The sequence below is a fragment of the Rattus norvegicus genome, chromosome 4 (genome assembly GCF_036323735.1).
Source record: "Rattus norvegicus strain BN/NHsdMcwi chromosome 4, GRCr8, whole genome shotgun sequence".
In the NCBI taxonomy this organism is placed as follows: Eukaryota; Metazoa; Chordata; class Mammalia; order Rodentia; family Muridae; genus Rattus; species Rattus norvegicus.
Window position 1 is genome coordinate 140,388,704 of NC_086022.1, and position 26,541 is coordinate 140,415,244.

The 26,541-nt window shown below is 37.2% G+C and overlaps 1 protein-coding gene and 1 long non-coding RNA gene across 11 annotated transcripts in view; one reads left to right on the plus strand and one right to left on the minus strand.

Moving 5' to 3' along the window:
* Positions 1-19,616, minus strand: part of LOC120102503 (uncharacterized) — a 64,504-nt gene extending 44,888 nt beyond the window's left edge. Inside the window, exon 1 of the long non-coding RNA XR_010065896.1 lies at positions 19,422-19,616. This is a non-coding gene — a long non-coding RNA (uncharacterized LOC120102503). The remainder of the gene's footprint in view (positions 1-19,421) is intronic.
* Positions 1-26,541, plus strand: part of Cntn4 (contactin 4) — a 997,076-nt gene that overhangs the window by 208,008 nt on the left and 762,527 nt on the right. For 8 of the 10 annotated variants that reach the window (XM_063285419.1, XM_063285414.1, XM_063285416.1 and 5 more), the window contains exon 3: positions 25,109-25,164. The exons of the other annotated variants lie outside the window; for them this stretch is intronic. The gene's annotated coding sequence lies outside the window, so the exon portion shown is untranslated. The remainder of the gene's footprint in view (positions 1-25,108; positions 25,165-26,541) is intronic. 10 annotated transcript variants of the gene reach the window in all.

Below are 26,541 nucleotides of genomic sequence, written 5' to 3' on the forward strand. Positions count from 1 at the left end.
TCATACATATAGGATTCATTGCTACTATATTACAGCCTAGCAATGTGCACATTACAGTCGCCTTCTTCTCTAGGGTCTTGATCATGCTAGCCATTGTCCAAATCTCCAATCTACTTTTAGCTTTATTTTATGATAATGTCACACCAAGTTAACCCATGCTGTACTTAAACTCAGTCTATTAGAACAGGAGGAGTCTTAAACTATTAGTCCTCCTCCAAGCAGGTTACAGAAGATGTGTGTCCCTTTGTTTTCACACCTTCTTTCTCTCTGGTTTCCTTTCATCGCACCTAGACCCATTATCACATTGTCCTAATGGCCTTCTCACTTGGGTAGAAATTAAAGCTCTCAGATCTCTCTGAAATAGGGTTCTTGGTATCAGTACTACTTCCTTGGTGTCTTTGCATGGGACTTATTCCAAATATTTCCAGAGTACATTGCCAGTTTTCACGTAACTGCAAGATGCCTTTTGAATTTAGATCTGACATAATTTTGTGAATAGGGCAGGTTTGCAAATCTGAATTCAGGCCACAGTGCCATCTGTTTACCATCCAGTTGCAGTTGCTTTAGCTTATTCTTATTACCTGATATACAGACCAGATCTGTTTCATATTGTCTATTTTTTAAGACACTAGCAGGCAGATAAAACTCATCACAGTCATAACCAAAATACACAGGAAATCAATAGCTACTTTTCAACCTCAGGGTTTTTTTCTTAATCTTTAACAGATTGAAGATTTAAACAGAATGGCAGAGGTTAGGTGGTTGGTCTTGGATTGCACTTGTGCCCTGCTGCACAGTCCTGAAGAGTACCATACCCTCTAGCTCACAGTGCAGAGGGTCATCAAGGCATTCCTTCATGTGTATTCTTTGGCCCTCAATTCTCTTCTAATGGACAGCCGTAGTTTACAGTATTTTGGAGGCTTTCTTCTAGTTAATCTGTCAATTTTTTTCACATGGTGCAGCTGCTGTGAAAGAAATTGGAGCTGTTACACTCCGTGCTTTGATACGGTTTGTAAAATGCAAGGTGGGAGATAGTAAACCAAACACAGCATGCTGTAATTTCTTTAAAAGGACTGATGTGCTAGCTCTCGGAGGCTACATCCCGGGAAGCTGGTATGTTTCTTTTTTTTCCTCCTCCAAAAAGATGAACGTGGTTCAAAAGTATTATCCCACTTTCCTGGCAACATTTCAGATGTCTTTGGTGTGACTTTTAAGACTCAATTCATAACATTTAGGCTTTCAAGTCTATTTTCCATGTTGTCTCTTACATTTTTGACTGGTCAATAAAAATCAAATTGAAGGTTAATCTTACAATGAGCCACCTAATATGTCAGAGGCAAGAATTGGAATACATCGAGGAACATTCAGTATACACTATAAGAAATGATATGCAAAAAAATCTAGAAATATTTTTAAATTGAACTACTCTAAAAGGCAAGGAAGTTTATGGCAAGACTACTATGGCCCTGCCCATGTTGAGAATAACAGAACATGAATGATACAGAAAATTGTCTTCGACACTTGAAAATTCCTTTCTCTTCAATAATGTGTCAATTCATTCTCACCATAGTGTAATGTCAACTACAAGTATTGCACTTTAACACAGAATGCAAAAAGTAATACAATACCACCCCTACATAAAGATGTACCTTTATGTTTTTAAATTGTTTGCTCTTAATGTTACTAAGAAGCTACATAATCCTCCATTGTAATAAAATTATTATTACTCTTTCTTAATCCACCCCTCTGTGTGTATTGTGTTCATATTGTATATGCGGGTGCATATGCACATAAGGGTCAGAGATTGATAATTGTGTGTTTTCTGGGTCACTGCACATATTATATATTGAGGCAGGATTTCTCATTGGGAGCCATAACTCCTTCATTCTGTAGCGTTGATCTGTCTAGCCTGTTTGCTGGAGAGATCCCTTAACTCTCCTGAGAAAACAGATAACTTCCCAAGCCCCAGTTGCCGTTTTTGTTATGTGGATGCCAGAGATCTAAACGCAAGTCCCCTTACTTATGGAGCAAGTATTTTATCCCCCGTGACACCTTCCCAGCTGCAGTAAAATTGTTTTCAAACCCAATAAACTCCAATTAATATCACTGCAGTTAAACTGTATATAACAACTGTTCAGTCGATAATTGGTCACAAAGCCAGGGGTAGAAATTCCTATTATCCTAGACGCCCGGGAAGCTAAGTTGGGGAGAGGAAGAGTTCAGAATGTATCAGATAACAGAATGAGAATCCTAATCTCTGAAATTAAAGCAAACAGACAATCAAACAGTTCCACAGAGAGTCCTGTGCAGTGGCTACCCCATAAAATTAGGGGCAAGCTGAAATCCGTATGTCATAAGGAAAACAAGTTGAAGAAGTTTCTAAATAAAGGAGGACCTTGAGAGACCGCAACATAGGGAGTTAGGAGAAGCTCTCAAGAAGGGTGTTACAAAGGTTGAAAACATAGATTCTAACACTGAATAGTTCTCCTTCACATTACAGACATAAATAGTGCTGGGTAACTGTCTGCATACCTGCAAATTTGTGATGAGTGGTGAAGCAAATCCAGAAAACTATCATGGACAAATTCCTTAGTATAGCATCCCTCAAATAGAGACACGGGCAAATCTTTCAGGTTTATTTTGAAGGCAGCATGTGAAGCCAGTATGTATACCAATGCCCATGTAGACATCTGAACCCACGGACCTACCTTTCTCCCTGAAGACAAAGGAAAGGGACAGAATGAGGTAGTAGAGGTAGTGATGTGGCTGAGCAAGACCCCTGAGTGTCTGTGCCTTCACTTTGATCATCAGCAAAATTATTGAATTTCTTAAATGGAAAAATTTTATAGGATAAAGACTCAAAGGAGCTATTGGGCAAAACTGCACAGTGTGTTTAAGAGAAGGTTTATTATAAGTTTAAATTTTCTATAATGAGTAATTATTATAGTAAGCTACAAGGAATTACATATTAAAGAAGGGGAATTTTAAGGTAAAGCTAACAAAGTTGTTTATTTTAAAAGTATGTGGTAGTGATGTCTAAGTCACTGCCACACTCAACAACTCAGCCAGAGAACCTTCCAGTCACATATCCTTCATGCATGGTATTTGCAAATATACCCACAATTTATGTTTTCCTATTAATAGAGATTTAATTCAGGACATTGTGTTTGCTAAACAGGCAATTTATCACTAAACTATACTTAGAACATTAAGTTATTTTTAAGAAGGCACTTTGTTAAGTTGTTCACCCACGTAATCCAAAACTTTCTGGGAAAGTAGATAAAGGGGTCCCCTGTGGCCAACTGGCTACTAGAGTCCCTAGAACAGAAAGCTCTCTTTGGCTAATGTGATTTTACCCCAGTAAAAAATTGAAGAAAACTGGAAGATAACAAATCTTATTCACTGGCCTTAATATATGAGGGTACAGGTGCACTAGCATACTCACATGCATATGTCCCCACACACATACACATGAATACACAACATATCCATGAATATTACACACATACACTCAAAAAAATAAATTTAAAGGTTCTATATAGGTAGAAGTTTTGACTGAATCAACTCAATAAAAACTAATCATTTATAAAAATGTCACTCTCCACCCCATTACTTTATATAATTAGTATACACTAATTATACAGAATTATAATACCAATTATAATACCAATCATGACAAATTGAAGGAAAAATCAAGAGTTGTACTGGGTTGAGAATCTTGAACTTTTTAGCTTCTGCGCCCAAAGTATGTATTTTTATTACAGTATTTCACCTCATTTCCCTTTTCCTGTTTAACACCAGTGATCCACACTAATATAGGTATAATTCACATTACTTCCATTTCTAAATGGAATACTGTTTAGAACTGAGCTTCATAAGGCACCTTTATTAGTGTAGGTAAGGCTAATGACAGTAACTGCTTTCCTGACATAAGTTCTTATTACTCTGCTTTAATTCATTTTATAATAGTAACGTCTAGGCTTCAGGCAGACATAATGATGCTTAGGCAAGTAACAGTGTAAACTCCGAATCATGCATAATGGCGGTACTTCCTAAATCAGCACCACCAGGTTACAGGATAAAGCACAGGAGACTGAGCTTGATGATAGGCAGGAGTCTGCTTTTATTTTCTTTCAAAAACTGCATTTTAAGCATTATCATAATATGTTGCAAAAACGAAAACAAAAACCTAAAGTTAACATCAGGTTCAAATACTATACAAAATCAATCAACTTCTATACAGTTAGAGTAGCCATAAATAATGACACTTTGAAATATCACAGTTGCGTTTTATTACACCATCAAATACATTTCTATGCAGATATTCACTGCCAAAAGAAAAGAAAATTTACTACATGTACGAATACATTTAAATATTATTTGTTTGAAGCTCTGTTCTACCTGGAAAATGTGACTTAGATTCTGGAAATAAATATATATATATGTATATCACACACACACACACACACACACACACACACACACACACACACACACACACACTTTCTGATAGCTGCTTTTCTTCCACTACCATTAAGTAGCAATAATAATAGTTTGTCCTCTCATAGCTGTCATGAGAGTTATAATACAAAACTATCTTACTAGGAGGACAAGGACTTAGTAATTATGATCATGACACTGAAAAAAGTGAATGTCTTCGGGTGTTTAAATGAGGTACTCTAGGGGTTGGGGATTTAGCTCAGTGGTAGAGCGCTTGCCTAGCAAGCGCAAGGCCCTGGGTTCGGTCCCCAGCTCCAAAAAAAGAACCAAAAAAAAATTTAAAAAAAAAAAATGAGGTACTCTAATTATCGAAATGTGATTTCCAATCTGGGAATATTGACCACGAAGCTTTAAAAAGAGTTGAGTAACACTGAGCTTTCAATACTGTTATTTTTCCTTCAAATTAGCTTCACGTTTATTTTCTTATTCTACAAGAATAAATTATCTCAGAAGACTAAGTGCTACCATCCAAGGACTTACGTTCTTTTCTATATGAAACCACTAAACTAATAAATTGACTTGGCTAATGAGGAGATTTTGCCATGTAAGCTTCAAAATAAGGGGTGTAATGTTTTGTTCTGTCCATTGCGTAGTCGACTTAGAAAAGGATTCTCATGATATACAACTTGACAGTCATTTAGGCATAATTGAAGATAACATAAAATGCTCTGAAATTCAGTAGTAAGTGTTTATTCAATTGAAGTAGAAACTGTTACCTGTATGTGATGTTAATTGTTTTAATTTGCTTCAGAACATCATTAAGTGTCAGAATGATAATTTTATGTGTGTAAAACCTAAGTCACATGGTGACATAGCTACTCATAGCAAACTGTGGAGAGTATGGTTTTATTATATCATACACTTTATAGCTGTATAGCATGGATGCATTTGTTTGTTTATTTTTGTACTGGGAATAAAACTTAGGGCTTTGCACATGCTAAGAAATTACTCTGCCGACTGCTTTTTCCACACAATGGTTTATTCTGAATTTGTGTACCATGGGGTATTTGTGCATACATCCATGAAGACCAGTGGTCAACAACAAGTGTCATTGTTAATAATTCTTACTTTATCTTTTGAGATGGACATTGGATGTTATTAATGTAGATTTTCTTTCCAGGCAGTCTGAGGGATTCCCCTGTCTCTGCTTCTGCAGCATTGTAGAAACAAACATATGCAATTGTCCTGTTTTTTATAGTATACTGAGGATAACACTTTTGTAGCCAAATTAAAGAGTAGAAGTAAAAATCCTAGGAGAGCAGAAAACAGAGGTGAGAATAAGGTTTATTTTGTTTTATTCTTTAATATTTTTCCTTCTTTTTCTTTCTTTCTTTCTTTTTTATTTTTACAATTCAGACTTTATCCCCCTCCTGGTTCATTCTCTCACTCCCACTGTTCCAAATCCCACACCTCTCCCTCCTCTGTCTCAAAGAGGATGCTTCTACCCCCTCCCCACCCCCACCCCGCCAGACCTCCCCACCCACTGCGGTCCTAAGTTTCTGGAGGGTTTGGAACATCTTCTCTGACTGAGTCAAGACCTGGCAGTCGGGGGCTCATATCAGTTGGTGTACACTGCCTGTTTTGTGGCTGAGTGTCCGAGAGATCCTGGGAATAGGTTTGCTGAGACTACTGGTCTTCTTATAGGGTCGCACTCCTCCTCAGCTTCTTCTAGCTTTTCTCTAGTTCAACCCCAGCAGTCACCAGCCTTCGTCCATTGGTTGGGTGTAAATATATGCATCTGACTCAGAGAATCAGTTTTAAAAGTCAAAACTAGAGAGTAGAAGTTCCCAGGGGCTGTGGAGTTAGGAGTTAGTTCGGAAATCAAATAGAGATAATGGTGACCTGATACTGTAGATGGACTTAATGCCACCTGATTTCACACGCAGTGACTGGGATTTTGCATGTTCTAAGCATTGTAAAGCATAGGTCCATGGATTTAGTGGCTCATGTTCAAAACTCCAATGCTGGGGAGGATCAGACCGGAAGGCTATGAATTTAAGTCCAGCCTAGTTTAAGAGTAAACCCACAGCTTGAACTACAAATCAGGATCCCAAGTTAAAGCCGTCGAGCATTCTTCCTGCAGCTGTGCCTACGGCCAAAATAATATGATTTGAACCTAAGCAAATGGTCTACTGATTAAATTAAGTTTCATTGGTATTTTTATTGTTGTTTGTTTCTCATTTGCTTCTCCTGGCATATTATACACCAAGCAGCTAGTCTATTATAACTCTTGTTTGGATATGAAAACATACATATATTCATATATTCATGTGTCATGTTTCCTGAACATTAATCACATAAAATATTCTGCTCATGGTGTCTGCTGTTTGTTTGTTGTAAAAGTGACTGTTTATTTAAGTTCAAAAATTGATTGGATGTTTAAGGCAAACTAGAAGGATTTCTGATTTGTAGATTTCAGAGTGCTGAAATACTAGCAGATTGACCAAACTCAGTTTGTAAGAATTATGTGTTCATATGTGGCTGAAACTCAGTTTCTAAGGATTCTATGTTCATACATGGCTGCTGTCACAAGGCACCCTAGCTGTCATTGCAGTGACGTGGAGCATCAGCTTGATAACAAAGAATTCTTTTCCTGCAAGAGCTATTTTGTCCCTGGATAGACTCATCTAAGAAACTTGTCCATAAGTACAGGCACATATCTGAAGAATCAATATCTTCTATTTTAATCTCATAGCCCAGTGCGTCTAAAACTATGACTATTGCATAATGGCGTCTGCTGTAGGAAAACTGGCTAAGGTAACAAAATTAAGCCCCACTAGTCTGTCCCTGGATTGAGACACTATAGAGACATATGGAAGGAAAGCCAAAAAGGGAGGGACAGCTCATGAAGACTGTGAAATCTAAAGGATGGACCTGGATGCTTTGGGAAGATGAAGATAGGTGGAGATGTGTACATTAAAATTCAGTTTCCTTAAAATGCTCTTTCTTCAGATCCTTTGAATCTTAGATGCATGGACTGTTTTCTTTGGTGCCTCTATTTCTTTCATTGCTTGGAGCTCCTGAGTTGAAGCAGTCAAGCATTCTTTTAGCAGCTGTGACTATGACCAAAAGTATATGATTTGAACCTAATCAAACAGTCTACCTATTAAAATAAGTTTCATTGTTATTTTTATTGTTGTTTATTTGTTTGCTTTTCCTGGCACACTATAGCCCAAGCATCTAGTTTATTATAATATTATAATATTTTTCGGATATGAAAACATTTTGATATTCGTATGATCGTGTGTCCTCTTTTGTGGGCTGCTTTAGCACATTGATAGAAATTAAATTACTTTCAAGAATGAATAATACTGATATTAATGCAACTAGCTGTGAGAGGTAGTGATGTTTAATTCAGAGTGATATGCTATTGTCTGTGCACTTTGAATATCGGTACAATTCATTAGAATTCCAGGGAGGGCTAGAGAGAAACAGTCAAAAACATGATTTCCACCCAAGGTTATGTCTTTGAGGAACAATTTTAAACCCTCTCTAGGCTTTTTCTTTGTATGCTCCATGTCTGATTCTCACACCCTGTATCCAAAATAAAGGACGGACTCTGCTGACAAATTTGAATATCTTTCCCAGCAAAAGTAACAGAGACACCTTTGTAATGCATGTAGATTCGAGTCAGAGGAAAGATACTTGAGTCTTATGAGTTTCTTCTGTCCTAACATCATATCAACATGAGTTTTTTTTTTTAATTCCTACACAACTGCTTTACACACAGTCACACGGTTGAATGTCCAAAAACAAAGATGGATGACTTTTGAAAGGGAAATTTCCTTGAAATTTCTGCTGTGATCATCTCCCTTGCCTTCATGTTCATCAGATGAACTTCATTTGAGCTACCTTGAATTTTAATTATTACTGGGAGCAAGCTACGACCTCCTCTGGGCTCTATGCTATAAATTGAGATAATACACACAAGGTTGAGTGTAAATGACAGATAGTTCATTATACTGTGATAGAGGTTAATTGTAATAAGTGGCCAGACAGACCTGTAGGAGGCAACATTTTAGAAAGAGAATGGACACAACAGAGAATCTCTGTGCAGAACTGCATGTTCAAGTAGGACTTATGCTACCTTCTCAGAGTCGATGAACAGAAAGCTTTCCGAGGCAAGTTATCCTGGCAAATGATTGGCAGGCCCATTCGGATTAACTCTTAGGGGAGAGGGCAATGGTATGTTTCGTTCTTTAGAAGAAAGCCACGTTCTACCTAAGACGACAGATATAATTTAGGATCCATTCTTTTGACTAAAAACTTCATGTAATGGAGCAGATTTTAAAAGAATTAAGGAATGAAAAGTAAGTCTACAAGAATAGCCATGCTTTGCAGGAGGAAATAGCATTCTCTTAATGCACATCAAAGCCCTCTTACCTGCACCTCACCCCAGCCGTTCCTACAGTATTTCAGGTCCTGAGGAGGAGCCTATTATAGTACTGCTCCATTTCTTTATTATATATGTTTAAAATTATATGTTAACATATAGCAGGAGGTAATGCCCAAAACTCTGATTGTACAAGAGGGGGTCCATCTGCAATGACCTTCAAGACTACTCATTTCTAACTAACTACCAGACAATAATGATATAGGAAAATTTCATGTGTATGTACCTTTAAAGTGCTCAGTTTCTTTTAAAAAGGGGGAAACAAATTCCCCAAAGAGAAAGAAATATTTGCATTCTTTGTGGTCTTGTGCAAGGATTTTTAAATTGATGGCTATTTGCTCTAAAATTAGGCAGGAAATCAATCCTGGAAATTATTGTGTATGTAGCTCAATTCAGGAAGTTGTAAAATATTATTCTTTTATCCCTTTTTATGCTGTATAGTTGCTATTTCATTCTTCAGGGTAATAACAAAATAGTCAACAACACTGGAACGCATACTGATCTTGAAGATTTGTTTTAGAATTGTTTCATACTTCACATGGCACATAAGGTTTCAAGCAGTAAATCTCTTCTTTAGGGAAGAAAACCAGGTCATAATTCACAATCTCCATGTATTTCAGATATTTTGCTTCCAAAATACTTCACTATGTAATTAGTCCTTATGTTGTTAAGCAAAAAAATATTATGCTAATCTCTTTAAAACCCATGAATATTGATTATAAAATATATAGACGGTAAATGGTAGTATCTTAAATAATACAAACAGTATTTTAATAATATTTTAAATAATACAGAATTAAGATGAACCTTAAGAAAGATTCTCATGAAATATCTGTTTTTAGGTCTGGTTACTGACAGAGAAGGAAGCTGAAAAAAGAGATCGAATAACCATCCCAAAACAAAAGGGATTTCTTTCTTTTACAGAATTGCAAAAAGGGATGGACCACTGATCATAACAGTGTAGTAAAAGGACTAGACAGGATATAACTCTCTAGTTATATCCTAGATATAGGTATAACTGATTAGTTATAGATAGTCTTAATTCTCTATTAACTCTGATTGCCTATAACTTGGATAACAGGAAGATAGACATGTATCCCTACTTTACAATGAGGTTTTTACGTGCTAGGAGTGTAACAGCTTAGTGACAGTATTAGATATATTATAGACTTAACTCAGATTGCCTTTGGCATGACAAGGTAGTAATTATAGGGATATGTGATTAATATATCTTGTATCTGTACAGTGGAAAATATTATAGTTAGGTGGATAAGTGGATATGTAGGTAGATGAGTCTGAGTTTCACTTCTGTTGCTATGATGAAATATCCTGGAAAAAAAACCACCTAAATAGAGAAAGTTTCACGGTTCTAAATTACAACCCTTCATTCTGGGAAAGTTACTTTGCTTCCATAGTCAAGTGGCAGAGAGGAATAGAATGAAACAAAAATGCTAATATTCAATGTACTCTCTGATCTTTTATATAGTTTAGGATAACATGCCTAGGGAATGGTACCACCAATGGTAACCACGTCTTCTGATATCAACTAATGTAATGAAGATGATACCCTACAGAACTGCCCACAGGCAAACCTAACCTTCACAGTGCTTCTTTGAGATGTTCTTCCTAAGTGAATCTAGAGTTTGTCAAGTTAAAAAAACTAACCAGCACAGATTGTCTTAGTTCTTCTGTTACCAAAAAGGGATAACATGACATAGGCAAGTTACAAAATAAATCATTTAAAGAGGAGGCTAATTATTCCAACAATATTATAGTAGGTGATATGGCAGCAGACAGAAAGGCAAGACAGACAGACAGACACAAGGGCAGTAGCTGAAAATGTACATGTTGAAACAACAATGATGAGGAACAGAGATAAAGAGAGATAATAGGGAAGTTCTGAGTATTTGAACCCTCAAATTCCTACATCAGAGGCATACCTCTTCCAACAAGGCCAGACCTTTTAGTCCTTCCCAAACTGTTTTACCAATTGTAGATCATTTTCTCAAATATAGAAGACTATTTACCCATTGTTATTAAAACTACTTCAAATAGGAAAGGGGTAGTGAAGAGAATGGGAAGAGATTGATAGATGGATGGATAGATAGATAGATAGATAGATAGATAGATAGATAGATAGATAGAGATAGAGAAGAGAGGGAGAGAGAGAGAGAGAGAGAGAGAGAGAGAGAGAGAGAGAGAGAGAGAGAGACAGAGGCAGAGAGATTGAGTAACCATTTACCTAGGTTGTTTAGGACTTATCATGGGACCACGTTATCTAAGAACTGAATTAAATACAACGTAGTCTTAACACTGCAAGCTTTGCCTGACTACCAAGATGGCTTCTTCTGACTCAGCATCTTTGATTACTAGTCCTCACTAGGATCACCTTCATAGATTCTCAGAAGTTTCTAATACACTGTTTTAACACCATTCTGCCAAATGCCCCAACTTCCAGCTGTTTCTCCTAGCAGTTTCTCTCTCTACTTACCCCCACAGGTAGGTAGCTCTCCACCTACCCCAGACCACCCATAAATATATATTTTATTTCCCCTTCCCACAAAGATTTATGCTTCCTTACTGTAACCCTCCTCTTTAACTAGACCTTCTGGATCTGTGGATTGTAGCTTTATTATTATTTAGTCCGCAGCTAATATCCATTTATTAGTCAATACACACCATGTTACTCTTTCTGCATCTTGGTTATCTCACACAGGATGATATTTTTTTTGGTTCCACCCCTTTGCCTCCATTAATTTAATTAATTTTTTTAGAATTGAGTAATCCTCCATTGTGTAAACGTACCATTTCTGGTAAGAATGTTAAGCATTTCTTTAAGTATTTTTCATCCATTTGAGATTCCTCTGTTGATCTGTACCTGATATCTAATTGGATGATTTTGTTTGTTCTATATATAGTTTTGAGTTCTTTGTGTATTTTGAATATTAGTCCTCTACTGCATGTAGACTTAGGGAAAACCTTTTCAAAATCTGTACGCTGTTGATTTATCTGATTGACTTGGTCCTTTGCCTTACAGAGGCTTATCAGTTTCCTGAGATTCTATTTATTTATTGTTGATCTTAATGCCTGTGCTGTTGGTGTTCTGTTAAGAAAGTTATCTCCTGTGCCTATGCATTCAAGGCAATTCCCCACTTTCTTTTCTATCAGGTTTGGTGTATCTGGTATCTAGTTTTATGTTGAGGTCTTTTATTTTCTTAGAGTTGAGCTTTCTGCAGAGTGATGAACAGTGATCTTTTTACACATTTCTACATGGGGGGAATCCATTTTGACTAGTGCCATTTGTTGATGATGCTTTCTTTTGTCTTGTGTGCATTTCTAACTTCTTGATCAAAAATCAGGTTTTCATTAGTATGTGAAAATGTTTCCATAAGTATGTGAAATTATGTCTGTTTCTTCAGTTCTATTTCATTGATCAACATATCTGTTTATGTCCATATCATACAGGTTTTATTATTATACCTAGTACAACTTGAAATTATGGATGGTAATACCTTTATTAGGTCTTTTAAAAATGTTCAAGATTGTTTTAGATAGCCTGGGTTTTTTGTTTGTTTGTTTGTTTGTTTGTTTTTCTATATAAAGCTGAGAATTGTCTTTTCAAGTTCTGTAAAGTATTGTGTTGAAGTTTTGATGGTGGCTGCATTGAATCTGTAAGATTGCTTTGGGTAGAAAAGAATTTCTTACTATATTAATCGTGCAAATCCATGATCAGGAGAGATCATTCCATATTTCCATTTGGTATCTTCTTCAAATTCTTTCTTCAAAGACTTGAAGTTTTTATCATACAACTCTTTCACTTGCTTGGTTACAGTAATATCAAGATGTTTTAAAATATTTGAGCAATTATGGAAGGTGCTTGTTTCCTTGATTTCCTTCTCAGTCAGTTTGTCATTTATGTATAGGAGGGTACTAAAATTCTCTTTCTTTCTTTCTTTCTTTCTTTCTTTCTTTCTTTCTTTCTTTCTTGCTTGCTTGCTTGCTTGCTTGCTTGCTTGCTTGCTTGCTTGCTTGGTTGCTTGCTTGCTTGCTTTCTCTACCTATCTATCTATCTATCTATCTATCTATCTATCTATCTATCTATCATCTATCTATCTATCTATCTATCTATCTATCTATCTATCTATCTACCTATCTTTTTAGTTAATCTGTATCCAGTCATTTTGCTCAAAGTGTTTATGACTGGAAAAGTTCCATTGTGGAAGTTTTATGGTCATATATGTATTCTACCATATCATCTACAAATAAAGACACTTGGCCCTTTGTAATTTGTACCCCCTTCATTTCCTTTTGTTGTCTTATTCTCTAGCTAAAACTTTAAGTAAATTGAATATAAATGGGGAGACATGACAATATTACCTTGTCCCTTATTTTAGTGAAATTGCTTTGAGTATCTCTCAATTAATTTAAGGTTGGCTATAAGTTTGCTGTAATAAATACACAAATATATAAATTGATGGGTATGTACGACAGGTATGTTACATCAAAAAATTCTGCTATTGGCTACAGAAACTGCTGGATCGCATTCTTTGTTCTTAAATATATAGTTATTTTTATTTTAATATGTATGGGTATTTGCCTGAATGTATATTTGCATACCACATAAATGCTTGGTACCCTTGGAGTCCAGAAGAAAGTGGTTGTGTGATCACCCACTTGCCCAGTGTCGTGGTTCTATGAGTCACTCTCACGGAGCAATCTTGACTCTACAAAAGTACATTTTGTTTGTTTGTCTTCCATTTGCTGTACAGAAATATGGGTGCAATATTCTTTTCCTACTCAACAAAACAGCTGTCAAATAAATTACAAGTACTTATAGGAAATATCAAATTTTAAATATTCAGTATATTTTATATCATATCCCATTATATGACAGTTGTGGAATGCCAGAAATTGGCATAATAGATGACTGGGAAACACAGGGAGATGGGCTGTCATTCTACCTGTGCCAAGTTCCTGTTGATTATGGTGAAACCTGGAAATTTACATTTTCTGGTATTATACACTGCCAACACATTGACATTCCTTGTGTGGTTTATCAAGGAGAAAGAAAAAAAATTTTCCTTTACTAAACATGATTGTTTTCTTCAATGGAAATTCAAGAAGTGATAAAACCTATATATCCCAATAATACTAATCAAAAGTAATTTTACTTTCCTGAAAATCCACATTAATTTGATGATTGTTAATTTAGAGAAGTAAATTTTTTTTCCTTTTTTGTTATACAAACTAAAAACTCAGTGATGGCTCTCTTCACCTTTGAAGCATAGATATTTTGAGACTAGTAACCTATGACCCACAGTGCAAATACAGGTCACTGACTATTGAAGTATGATGCATTTTTTTTCATATTTTTATTGGTAATTTTATTTGTTTACATTTCTAATGGTATTCCTCCTCCGAGTTTCCCCTCCACAAATTTCCTATCCCCTTCCATCACCCCCTGCCTCTATGAGGGTTCTCCCCCCACTTCCTGCCCACTGCCACCTCAGCCCCCTACCCTGGGGCATACCGCCTCCACAGGACCAAGCAGCTCTTCTCCCAATGATGCCAGATAAAGCCATCCTCTGCTACATATCCAGCTGGAGCCATGGCCTGTTCCATGTGTATTCTCTAGTTGGTGGCTTACTCCATGGGAGCTCTGGGGGGTGTGGTTGGTTGAAATTGTTGTCCTTCCTATGGGTTTGCAAACCCTTTAGCTCCTTCAGTCCTTCCCCTAATTCCTGCACTGGAGATCCCATGCTCTGTCCAATGTTTAGCTGAAAGCATCCTCAGCATCTGTATTGGTCAGGCACTGACAGAGCTTCTTAGGAGACACCCATATCTGGCTCTTGTCAGCAAGCTCTTCTTGGCATCAGCAATAGTATCTGGGCTTGGAGTCTGCAGATGGGATGATCCCTATGTGATGAAGTCTCTTGGTGGCCTTTACTCTTTGTCCCTGAATTTCCTTTGACTGGAGAAATTCTGAATTTTTTTTTCTGAGGTAGGTGTGTGGCCCCATCCCTAAAACGGGGGCCGTGCCTATCCAATGGAGATGGTCTCCCAGGCTCTACCTTGCCTTTGTTGGGTACTTCAGCTACTTTGTGGTCCCTGGTATCTGGGACTTTCTATTAGCTACCCCAGTTCCCCACATACTTTCATATCCCTGACCCTCTGTACTTTTCTCCTACGTTCTCTTGTATCTGAACCAGGGCCCTTGTATACTCCCCCTCCTCTCTCCCTCTACTTCTGGAGATTATTTTCCTCCCCCTTCTGAGTAGTTAGTAGGGCTCTAGCATCTACACTTTGATGTGGTCTTCCTTCTTAGGTTTCCTATGGTCTGTGAGTTGTATTGTGGGTATTCTGAGCCTTTTTTTAAAAGCTAATATCCACTTAACAGTGAGTACATATCATATGTGTTCTTTTGTGACTAGGTTACCTCACTTAGGATGATATTGTCAAGTTCCATCATTTGGCTCTGAATTTCATGAAGTCATTGTTTTTGATAGCTGAGTAGTACTCCATTGTGCAAATATACCACATTTCTGTATCCATTCCTCTGTTGAAGGACATCTGGGTTCTTTCCAGTTTCTGGCATTTATACATAAGGCTGCTATGAACATAGTAGAGCATGTGTCTTTGATATATGTTGGAGCATCTTTTGGGTATATGCCTAGGAGTGATATACCTGGGTCCTCAGGTAGAAATGACCAATTTTCTCAGGAACCTCCAGACTGATTTCCAGAGTTGTTATACCAGCTTGCAATCCCACCAACAATGAAGGAGTGTTCCTCTTTCTCCACATCCTTGCCAGCATCTACTGTCACCTGAGTTTTTGATCTTAGCCATTCTCACTGGTGTGGGGTGGAATATCAGGGTTTTTTTGATTTGCATTTCCCTGATGACTAAGGAAGCTGAACATTACTTTAAGTGCTTCACAGACATTTGAGATTCCTCAGTTGAGAATTTTGAGCTTAGTACCCCATTTTTATTAGGGCTATTCGTTTCTCTGGAGTTTAACTTCTTGAGTTATTTGTATATTTTAGATATTAGCTCTCTATCAGATGTAGGGTTGGTAAAGATTTTTTTCCAATCTGTTGGTTGCCATTTTTGTCCTACTGACAGTGTCCTCTGTCTTACAGAAGATTTGCAGTTTTATGAGGTCTCATTTGTCAATTGTTGAACTTAGAGCATCAGCCATTGGTATTCTGTTTAGGAAAATTTTTTTCGTCTCCGTCCCGCAGAAAGGAGCGACAACACAGCGTTCTTCTCAGGAACCTTACCACACGAGAACAGGAATCTTTTTTTTCTTTTTCTTCTCTCCCCCTCAGCCCCCAAGCACACTCCCTTATATCTCTGATATTGCGTCATGGTGCGCCTGCGCAGCTCTCACAATGGATGTGGCTAGTTTCAGGGGTGTGAGGAAGTCAGGCGCTAGTCATGACACTTAGCTGCAGTCCCGGGCGCCATCTTGGGACTGCTGCCACACCCGATCCCCACAATATCCCCTTTTCCAATGAGTTCAAGGTGCTTTACCACTTTCTCTTCTATTAATGTCAGTGTATCTAGTTTTATGTGGAGGTCCTTGATCCACTTGGACTTGAGCTTTGAACAAGGAGATAAGAATGGCTCATTTCACATTTATCTACGTGCTGACTGCCTGTTGAACCCATACCATTTGTTGAAAATGCTTTCCTTCTTTACTGGATAGTTTTGGCTTCTTTGCTAAAGTTCAAGTAACCATAGGTATATGAGTTCATTTCCGGGTCTTCAATTATATTCTATTGATCTACCTGCCTATATCTGTATCAATACCATGCAGTTTTTTAAAAAGATTTATTTATTGTATATAAGTACACTGTAGCTGTCTTCAGACACACCAGGAGAGGGCATTGGATCTCATTACAGATGGTTGTGAGCCACCATGTTGTTGCTGGGATTTGAACTCAGGACCTCAGGAAGAGCAGTCGGTGTTCTCAACCACTGAGGCATCTCCCCAGCCCCTACCATGCAGTTTTTATCAATATTGCTCTGTAGTATAGCTTGAGGTCAGGAATGGTGATTCCCCCATGAGAGATTTTTTTACTGTTGAGAATGTTTTTTTTTATGTCCTGAGTTTTTAGTTATTACAGATAAATTTGAGAATTTTTCTTTCATGATACATATATTTCTGGAATAGTACTCTCTCTTAGAGATTTGCAAGTGAGGTCTCTCACAGAATAGAAATTAATTCTCACATAATATAAATAAATTCTCACATAAAGGAAATTATATATTCATGTAACATTTTCAGGTTTTACTAGTAATCTCTCCAAATATCATTGATAACTGCAGAAGGGTTTAATGTCCAAGTGCATAGAAGCCATCACTCTGGCATCAGAAGAAATGAGTTATCATATATTCTACTAGCCAAGCCAGCAGTTGTCAGTTCACTGGTGCCTCCCCAGTTAGCACTATTCCTTTGCCCACATATAGATTGTGCACATTTTTTTGAGATGTGCAGTGGTCATTGACTAGAATGATGATGGGCTTTTTGTACACTATTTCTTTCTCCCTCTCCTCCATCTGAATATCTCAGGCTGTTCTATAACTGGCCATTCTCCTATTCTGCGTCCCATATGCCTGGACTAAAGGTGTGTATTATCAAATGCAACTTTACACCTAGTCGTTCTAGAAAATAACTTTCAAATAGTTCCAAAGCAGATTCTGGCATTTGTTTGTATTTATTTAATGTGCGTGTGAGTGTGTGTGTGTGTGTGTGTGTGTGTGTGAGTATGTGACATTTAAGGTAATTAGAGGAGTGCCTAACCAGGATTTGATCTAACAACTTGTCCTGACTTTGTAGACATGGGGTGTCATAGAATGCAGTCAATTTCAGTGTTTTCTTCAGTTTCCACAGCAACAAACTTTATTTACAAATTTTCTAAATTACAAAGATAAGACTCGAGAAGCCTAACTTCTGTCTTACTTTAGAGACATTAGACAATACCAACATTCTCGGTAATTTGAGTGATGACAGTTCTCTACTAAATATCCTCAAATAAAACCTGCATGTTATGCCCATGCCTTTTCTTGCCTACAGAGTAGCACCAAATTCTCATGGCATTTTATTGTTCCTGTTAACTGAACTACAAATCATATTTCATTGTTGATTGTTCAGATAATACTGATTGGTTCTCCTAGGACCACACCGAGATTGAAAGGTCTGTCTTAGTCTCTCAGATGAACTGTCCTAACATATGAGGGTGAGGCCTCAGAATCTCACATTTTAACCTTACAAGTCCTGGTCCATTTCCAGTGCTGTTCCCGAGCCTTAAATAAACTCACTAATTTCTGAGCCCTTAAATAGTACCCGGCCCTATTAACTCATAGTGAATAATCCCAATAATTAATCTTCAAAAATGGCTACTTATGCCATACCCTTGTAGGCGATGGTGCCTGAGTACTCTGCAGGGAAACTGTAACTGTCTTGTCAGGAATACTACTGCTTGTTAGTTAAAACTGTCAGCTTTATGATTCAGCAAAATAAATAAGACATTTTCCCTAAGGTAATGGCTTTTTCTCACGTTGTGGAATCTGCAGGAACCCTTGTTATCAAGATATAGCCATAGTCTAATGGTGCCACTTATTGTGCCCAGTGAAAGTCCCAAGGATGTGATTATCTCTTAATAACCGGAAAGCCGGTTATGCATCATGTTGTAGTGTTTACTTTGAATGTGTGTGTGTGGGAACCCATTAGTGATCTCAGTGGTTGATATTATTCATTGTGATAATGGTAAAATAATCAAGTCACCATTTGTTTGCTTGTAGCTAGACAGCATGATTAGAAATGCATTCCACTTCCCACTGAAAACTGCATTGAAATGTAATCTCTTGCTTGGTATTAGTTTAATAACCCTGATGTTAATAGTAAATTATGTCAAGCAAAGCTAATGGAAATTCCAGAAATGCGCATGGATAATTTAAAGTCTGCGTGACCTTTACCTCCCATGGAGAATTCAGGTTGGGTTTTAACTACCTGTGAAGGAAATAAATACCCATGTGAAATGCCTGCTGATTCAGTGATAGAAAATGCCATCAATAACCTAAGCAAAAGAGGATAGACATAGGAAAAGACCTTTAAGTAAAATGTCCTTTTAGAATATGAATAGATATTGAATGGCAACCTTTTTCGCTCCTTCATTCTACCCATTCATGCACCAGCTATATTAATAACAACACTATCATTTATTAAACATTTACTTGGGTTAGAGTGTTTTCATATCTTCTCACGGTCTTTTTTAAGGTGCCTTTAGAGTTATTAATCTTGGTCTTTTTAGGAGTTGAGCGAGTTGATATGTAAGATATAATACAAATTGATTGTGTTTATGAAGCAATTTCTTGTTGAAGCTTAAATTCAGTTCTGTCTCCAGAGCTGGTTTCATCCCGTGTCTTATGGGACACAGTCTTAGTTAGGGTTTTGTTGCTGTGGAGAGAGACAAAGACCACGGGAACTCTTATAAAGAACAACATTTAGTTGTGATCAGCTTACAGTTTCAGAGGTTTAGTCCGTTATCATCATGGCAGGAAGCATGGAAACATGCAGGTTGATATGGTACTGGAGAAGGAGCTACGAGTTCAACACCTTGATCCCCAGGCAGCAGGAGACTATGTTCCATAGTGGGGATAGCTTGAGCATAGAAGACCTCAAAGGTGGACCTCACAGTGACATGATTTGTCCAGCAATGCCACATTGCTGGAGGTTCTGTAGTAACCTTGGAGGTTTAGGGTTTTGCTTTGTTTTGGTATTCTAGAATTTCCTACTGCATTTATACATACATCTGTATGAAAAGTCTATACAGTCTTCCTCATAAGAGATTCATCTGTCCATTAAATTGTCAACTTTTCATCAGTTTCCTATCTGTTTTTATTTGTTTGTCTGTTTGTTTCATTTTGGCTTTGAGCCAGGTTCTCATCTGCTGCAAGATGAGCTCCAATTTGTTGAGTATTGGAGAATGGCACTGAACTTCTGATCCTCTGGCCTCTTTCTCTCATGTAGTGGTAGTGAGTGCATGTGTCATTGTGCTCTGTGGATGCAGTACTGAGGATCAAGCCCTAAGCTTTGAGCACTTAAGGCAAACTCTCTGTCACCCGAGCCTTGTCCCCAACACATTCAGGCCATTTGCAGAGATGACCTTTTCACTTCATGGTAAAAACATAGCTAAAGCTTAACTGCTTGAAAGGAAACAGGTTAAAGCGTGGAGAAAATCTAGAAAGCAATAATTGTTTTATAATTTTAATGATAATTGATATAGCTAGGGTTTATCTGTATATATTGTTGAGTATTCCACCTGTCTGTCGTTTCCTTCATCGCTCTGTAAGTTAGAAATATCATTATTAACCTTATTTTAAGTCTGAAACACCCGAGCTTAAGAAAACTGAGGGTAAATATTGCTTTTATTTCCTTAGAGGGTGGGATGAGATAAGAACCATATCTATGTTACATGAATACATGACTTAGGCTCCAGAGCATTTCTCTCTAACTATCCCTAGACCTAGGCCTGGAAGCTTCTAGCCTCCATACAATCTAATCTTCTACAAGCCTGGACCCTGAAGGTTTTGCTTACAGCCTCCATCTGCTAGGGTAGGCCTAGATGTTGTCAGCCTCTGAGACTTACTGCTGAATAAAGTCACACTTTCTAGATCTTTCTGTTCTCTGGCTAGTTGAATCAACTCAGCTATTCTGGCTCAAAGGCCTCTCTAACTGACTGATTCAAATTGGCCACGCTTGGCGTTTGACTGAATTGCTTTGCTTGGAAAAGCTGCCAGTGAACTCCACAAACTGACCTGCCCTGACTGTACTGCCTGCACAAATTGAGTGGAACTGGAGGAACTCAACTCAGCTCTCTCCCTGCACTGCTCTGGAGTGACTTCTCTTTCCTGTTTGTTCTTATGAGAGCTGGGTGTACCTCATCTCTGACTCATCGTTCCAAATCTTTCTCTGAGTCACTTTGTTGCCTCCTCAATGAGGTGTCCTTGTTTGGGATTAAAGATATATGCTAAAGGCGTGTCTTTATTCCAGCCAGAGTAAGTAAACTGGTGTCCTAAGGTGTGCGTGTGTTCCAGCATGATCAGACAGACCTTGCCAGAGAAGCCACATTGCTGGCTTAAAATCTCTCTACAAGCGAGGAGGTGCTACATCTTTCCTTTTCCATATCTACAGTTAGCCAATCAGAAAGAACAAGAGTAATTCCTTTCCCACATAAAAAAATAAGAAATCCTGAATCTAAAGGAATTTAAATAGGTGTGAACCTTACTGCTTCACCTCTGCCCATGCTGGCACTTAAGATGGAAAGTTATATTTAAACAGCTTTTTCTAATGTGAATAGCTTTTCAACGTATTTTTCAATGAGGACTAAATAAACAATTCTTGATTGTTATTCTTCTCAGGACCAAATTCAGCATCATGAGAAGTGCCCTTGAGAGAACAGAGTATACAAAAATACATCACAGAATAGTACTCATTCTTAAAACACAGCCCTTTGTCTCAAGTTGGAGACGTTAATAGGTCGAGCACACTTATTGAGCACCTATTATGTCCCAGGTTGTATTAATTCAAACTGACAAGTAAGACAAAAGCCATCCTTCCCTATCATAAAAGGTGTGATTGGGAAATGATGGTAAACACTGTGACAGAAACAAATAATGGATAAAACATGTGTCTGAGAAATTTAAAATACACGGTCATCCTGAAATGCTTGGATTTCAGTAAAAGAATTTTCCAAAAATATCCTTTACAGCTTAGCTACAATTGAAGATTTCTTCCTTTGCTTTGTGTGGGTAGTTTGATGCCCTTAGTCGTTTCATTTTGACAGCAAGCCATATGACATCAAGAATTCTTTTTTTCTTTTTCATTATTAAATACTCTCTGAAATACTAAATGAAAGCAATGCCCCCAGGGAGATGGCTCAGTCAGTAAAGTGCTTGGCTTGCAAATGTAAAGGCCTGACATGAGTTCCCAGAAGCCACATAATATTCGCAGGGCATGGTGGCCTGCACGCACGCACACACTCCTGGCAAGTTAGATTCCTGAAGCTCACTGCTCAGTGGACTTATTTACTTGGCAACTTCAAGGCCAATAACAAACCCTACCTCTAAAGAGAAAATGAAAGATGAGAAGGAGGAGGAGGAGGAGGAAGGGGAGGAGGAGGAGAAGGAGGAGAAAGGGTTAATTAAAGCATAGAAATGGCTCCTGAGGTTGTCCTTAGGCCTCCATGTATGCACACATAAGTGTACCTGTACATTCTCACACATTCATACCTCACACATGAATATGCATTCACTCATAGAAGAAAAATAGAAAATATGACAGTTTTTATCATATACCTGGCTGTGGTTTTATTAATTGCCCAGGAAAATTGGTACATGAACATTTCCTTTCAGGAGAGCTGGTACACACACAGACACACACACACACACACACACACACACACACACACACACAATTTGTGGACTTTTAGGCACAAATCAGGCCTCTGTACCCCCTTCTAGAAATCTTGCTTTCAGGGAACTTTTTCTTATGTCCAGTCATTTACTTGTGTCATATAAAACTTTGAACTAGCTGATGTGAGAAGGGCTATAGGAAGCATATGGCTGGCAAAATTATATCAATCTAAGAATACAAAGCTACAAAACACCTGACCTGAAATGCTAGTGGCTTTACAAACAAGGATATATGGCTACTTCTCACACTGTCACCCTAATTTGAAAGCCATGCTTCTCATGGAGTTCAGGAGTAAGAATGAGTTATTTCATTTCTGATATTCTCAACAAACTAACTTCGTCTGTCAGGAATTCCTGCTTTATAACCTTCAAACTCTCTTTGTTGTGTTCAAGTGCTATAAAATAATCATATTGACTTAGTATGAAATTAATTATTGGTGATTCCAAAACTCTAGCCAATTACAGTGAATGGTACATTACAAGGTGGAGACCTTCATTAGTAATGATAGCGAAGGAAGTCCATGAGATCAATCCTTAATCACTCTGTTTTCTCTCATCTTCTTCTTGCTCACCTTTACTGTTGTTTGGTTTTAAACTAGATCTCATGCTTCCCAGGGTGACCTCAGAATACTTTCTAGGTAAAGATGACCTTAAGCTTTTCATTCTCCTATTTTCAGCCTGTATTAGAGTCAGGTGCTACTATGCCAAGTCTTACCTAGTCATGGGTTCAACCATAGGGCTTCTGTGTGGAAGTGAGCTGCTCTGTTAATCTGTCAGCTGTGCTCCATCCACACCTTTATGTAACTACTTCAGGGTAATTTATGTTTCTATATTTTACGAATAGATAATATTAAATGTTTTATTAAATAACAAATTCAGGAGGATCATATGGCTAGTAAATAATTGAAATATTATATCGTGCTAACAACTTGTTTAAGAACCTGAGCATTCAAAGGAAAACACATTTTAATAAAAACATACCTTAACTGTGTAATAGGATAATCTCTACTTTAATTCTATGAATGTGTTTGTGTGTGTGTGTGTGTGTGTGTGTGTGTGTGTGTGAGAAAGAGAGAGAGAGAAAAAAAGAGAGAGAGAAGATGGACAGACAGACAGAGACAAAGAGATATCTTAGTATTCTCTCAAAGAATTTTGATCAGGATTGTGATATTGATGCTGTTGTTATTTATTGATGCTATAAATGTTTCTGAAGCTATAAACAATGTAGAGCCTTAGTGACTTTATGTAAGGAGATGAAATCCAATTTAAATTATATACTGAACTTTTGCAGACAACTCATACAGCTGGTGACTGACCATATTCAAATTAAACAGATGGTGGTATACTTGTGATTCATCTACCATGAATATAGAAGGGCGTTTTTTTCCTATTCCATAAGTAACATTTTGTTATATTTGGCATAATCATATTTGAAATATGTAAGAAAGCGTCAGGAAAAAGTTAACTCCACACATGTTTAAAGTGTCAGGACCAGTGCTTGGATATTTACTTTTAAAGTATCAACATATGCTTTTGCAAACAAGTAGGTCATTTTTATAGTTACCCAACAAAATTAATTTTTTTTATCACAAGTATAATGTACTATGTACTTAAATATAACTCAGAATGCACTTCTTGTAGAAGGACACAGATTGGAATTGACACACACACACACACACACACACACACACACCTCAATGTAGTTTCATTGAAGGATGCTTGAGGCTCTACATACAATTAGCTACATTGTAACTGACTACTTAAATTGTACTCAGCTGAATGGATGATTGAGTGGACTCTAGGCATTTATGTTCCTTTCTATGTTATACTTTCATTTCCCTGTAAATGCTGTCTGATTGTACAATTCGTTCCAAATATCAAAAGATTACCTTGTTCTAGGAGAGACTGGATACAAGAATATGTTTTGTTTGACTTGCTATGATCACCTCTACTGAATTTAATCAGTGTTGAGTATTTTCCCCTTTAAACTTATACACGTAAAGGTTTTACTCAGTGGCTAAGCTCTTACACGGTATTATAATAAACAATATATATATATATATATATATATATACATATATATATGGCGTGTGTCTATGTGTAGAATATAATTTACAACTAATGAAACAACACAATTATTTAGAAGTGATTTATTTTGGTTAGAATCTAAATTAAGATATGCAAACACACACATGTATTTAGAGGTATAACTCATTAGGATGTAGGAAAAAGTGAGTTCTTCAAGAATTTAGTGATTTTTGACAAACCTCACTTCACAGTTAAAGTTTATCTTTGGAGATTTTGAGATAAGACATGCCATAATTAAATGAAGTATGATTTTGCTGGTTTTATTATCTCAGTATTTTATGTACACATGTACCTAAAACAAATAAGCAAAACCCTATACAAGACATATAAAGGCTTTAGTTTCATTATTTTAAAAGCTGTTTAATGTATACCCAATAATCTTTTGATTTGAATCCAAACACTACAAAATGCAAAATATTACCAACTTCTATGGACATTCAGCTGACTTGAAGAAAGTCTAAAACTGACAAGTCAAGACATTTGGTTACCAAGACACAGCAGAGGATGAAACCTGTAAGCTAAAACCAGCTGTATCTAATTTTTATCTTTTTCCTAATTGAATTTTAGAAGGGATAATATAATAAATGTGGACTGTGTACAAGCCCAGGCTGAACAGTGTGTTAATTTGTGCATTCGTTTCTATTGTAGGGATTTTTGACACAGAGTAAATCCATAGTATATGCCTCTCCGAACTGTCCTGAAAGGTAAGCTCCCTTTTAGGGATAGGTTTCTTGTCTATATTTCATTTTCCTTAGTATCCTTAGTTTTTATGGAAACATAGAAAGCAAGTCTTTTCGAAATAAAACCACGAATTCTTTTTACTTGTTTTTATAACGTTGTAGTTAAGTTAGCGAACTTACATAAATTAATGCTGAAACTGTACAGCAGAGACCATTGCCATTTCTCTGGAGAAGATACTTGGTACATTTTCTGGTACTCAAACTACTTTGGCAGTTCATAAACAGTATTTTACACTGTGGAAAAGGTATTAGGGATAAATTTCTTCACCCTTTTGGTGAATAATTTTTTAAGACAAAAATGATTTTAGCAACAAAGTAAAATATTAATTAATTCCTGAAAATGTGTCTGTCTAGAAGGAATCATTTTCCATGATAAAAGGTTTACAGTGAAGTTTACCAACTGTCCTATTTGGGCTTGCTAATGCTGTAAAGAGACACCAGGAGCATGTCAACTCCTAGAAAGGAAAATATTTAATTGGGGATGACTTATTCTTCAGAGGCTTAATCCATTATGGTCATGGAGAGAAACTTAGCAGACAAGGTCCTGCAGAAAGAATGGAGACTTCTGCATCTTGCTCCACAGGTAATAGGAGAGACTGAGCCACACAAGTGTAGCTTGAACATCTGGAGACTTCTGAGACTGCCCCAACAGTGACATGCTTTCTCCAACAAAGCCACACCCATTCCAGCAAGGAAACACTTCCTAATGGTACCACTCAAGCACCATTTGTGGGCACCATTCCTATTCAAACTACCAAACTAACATTTAGCAATAAAGGCCTTTCATATTAAAAGACATTTTACTAATTATCTTAATAGATGACAAAATGGCTTTGTGCTTTATATACAATCCTTGAGAGCAAGATTGAGTCATCACCCCTGTTTGATTCTTCTACCTTCTGATCATCTAGTTTTCATTTTTTTGCTCTCTATTCATTCTCACCTAGCACCTGACTTCAGCCTCCTCCTTATACAAAGACACACAAACAGATGCACTATGAATTCTTGGCACACTTTGTAAGCTTCTGTGGTGAAACAAACATCATTGGTGTAGTGCCTGAATGGACCATTCAGTTTTCTCTACCATGTGTTCATCAGCTACATGGAAACTCATTTAAGTCTTGTGTTCACTGCACATTGTTTAAATGTGTGCTCCAGTATTAGAGTAGATAGCCTCACTCTGTGACACATATTTGTCCATCAGAGAGAGAGAGAGAGAGAGAGAGAGAGAGAGAGAGAGAGAGAGAGAGAGAGAGAAAGAGAGAGAGAAAGAGAAAGAAAGAAAGAAAGAAAGAAAGAAAGAAAGAATTTGTCATAGCCTTTTGTCATATCAGCTTGCTT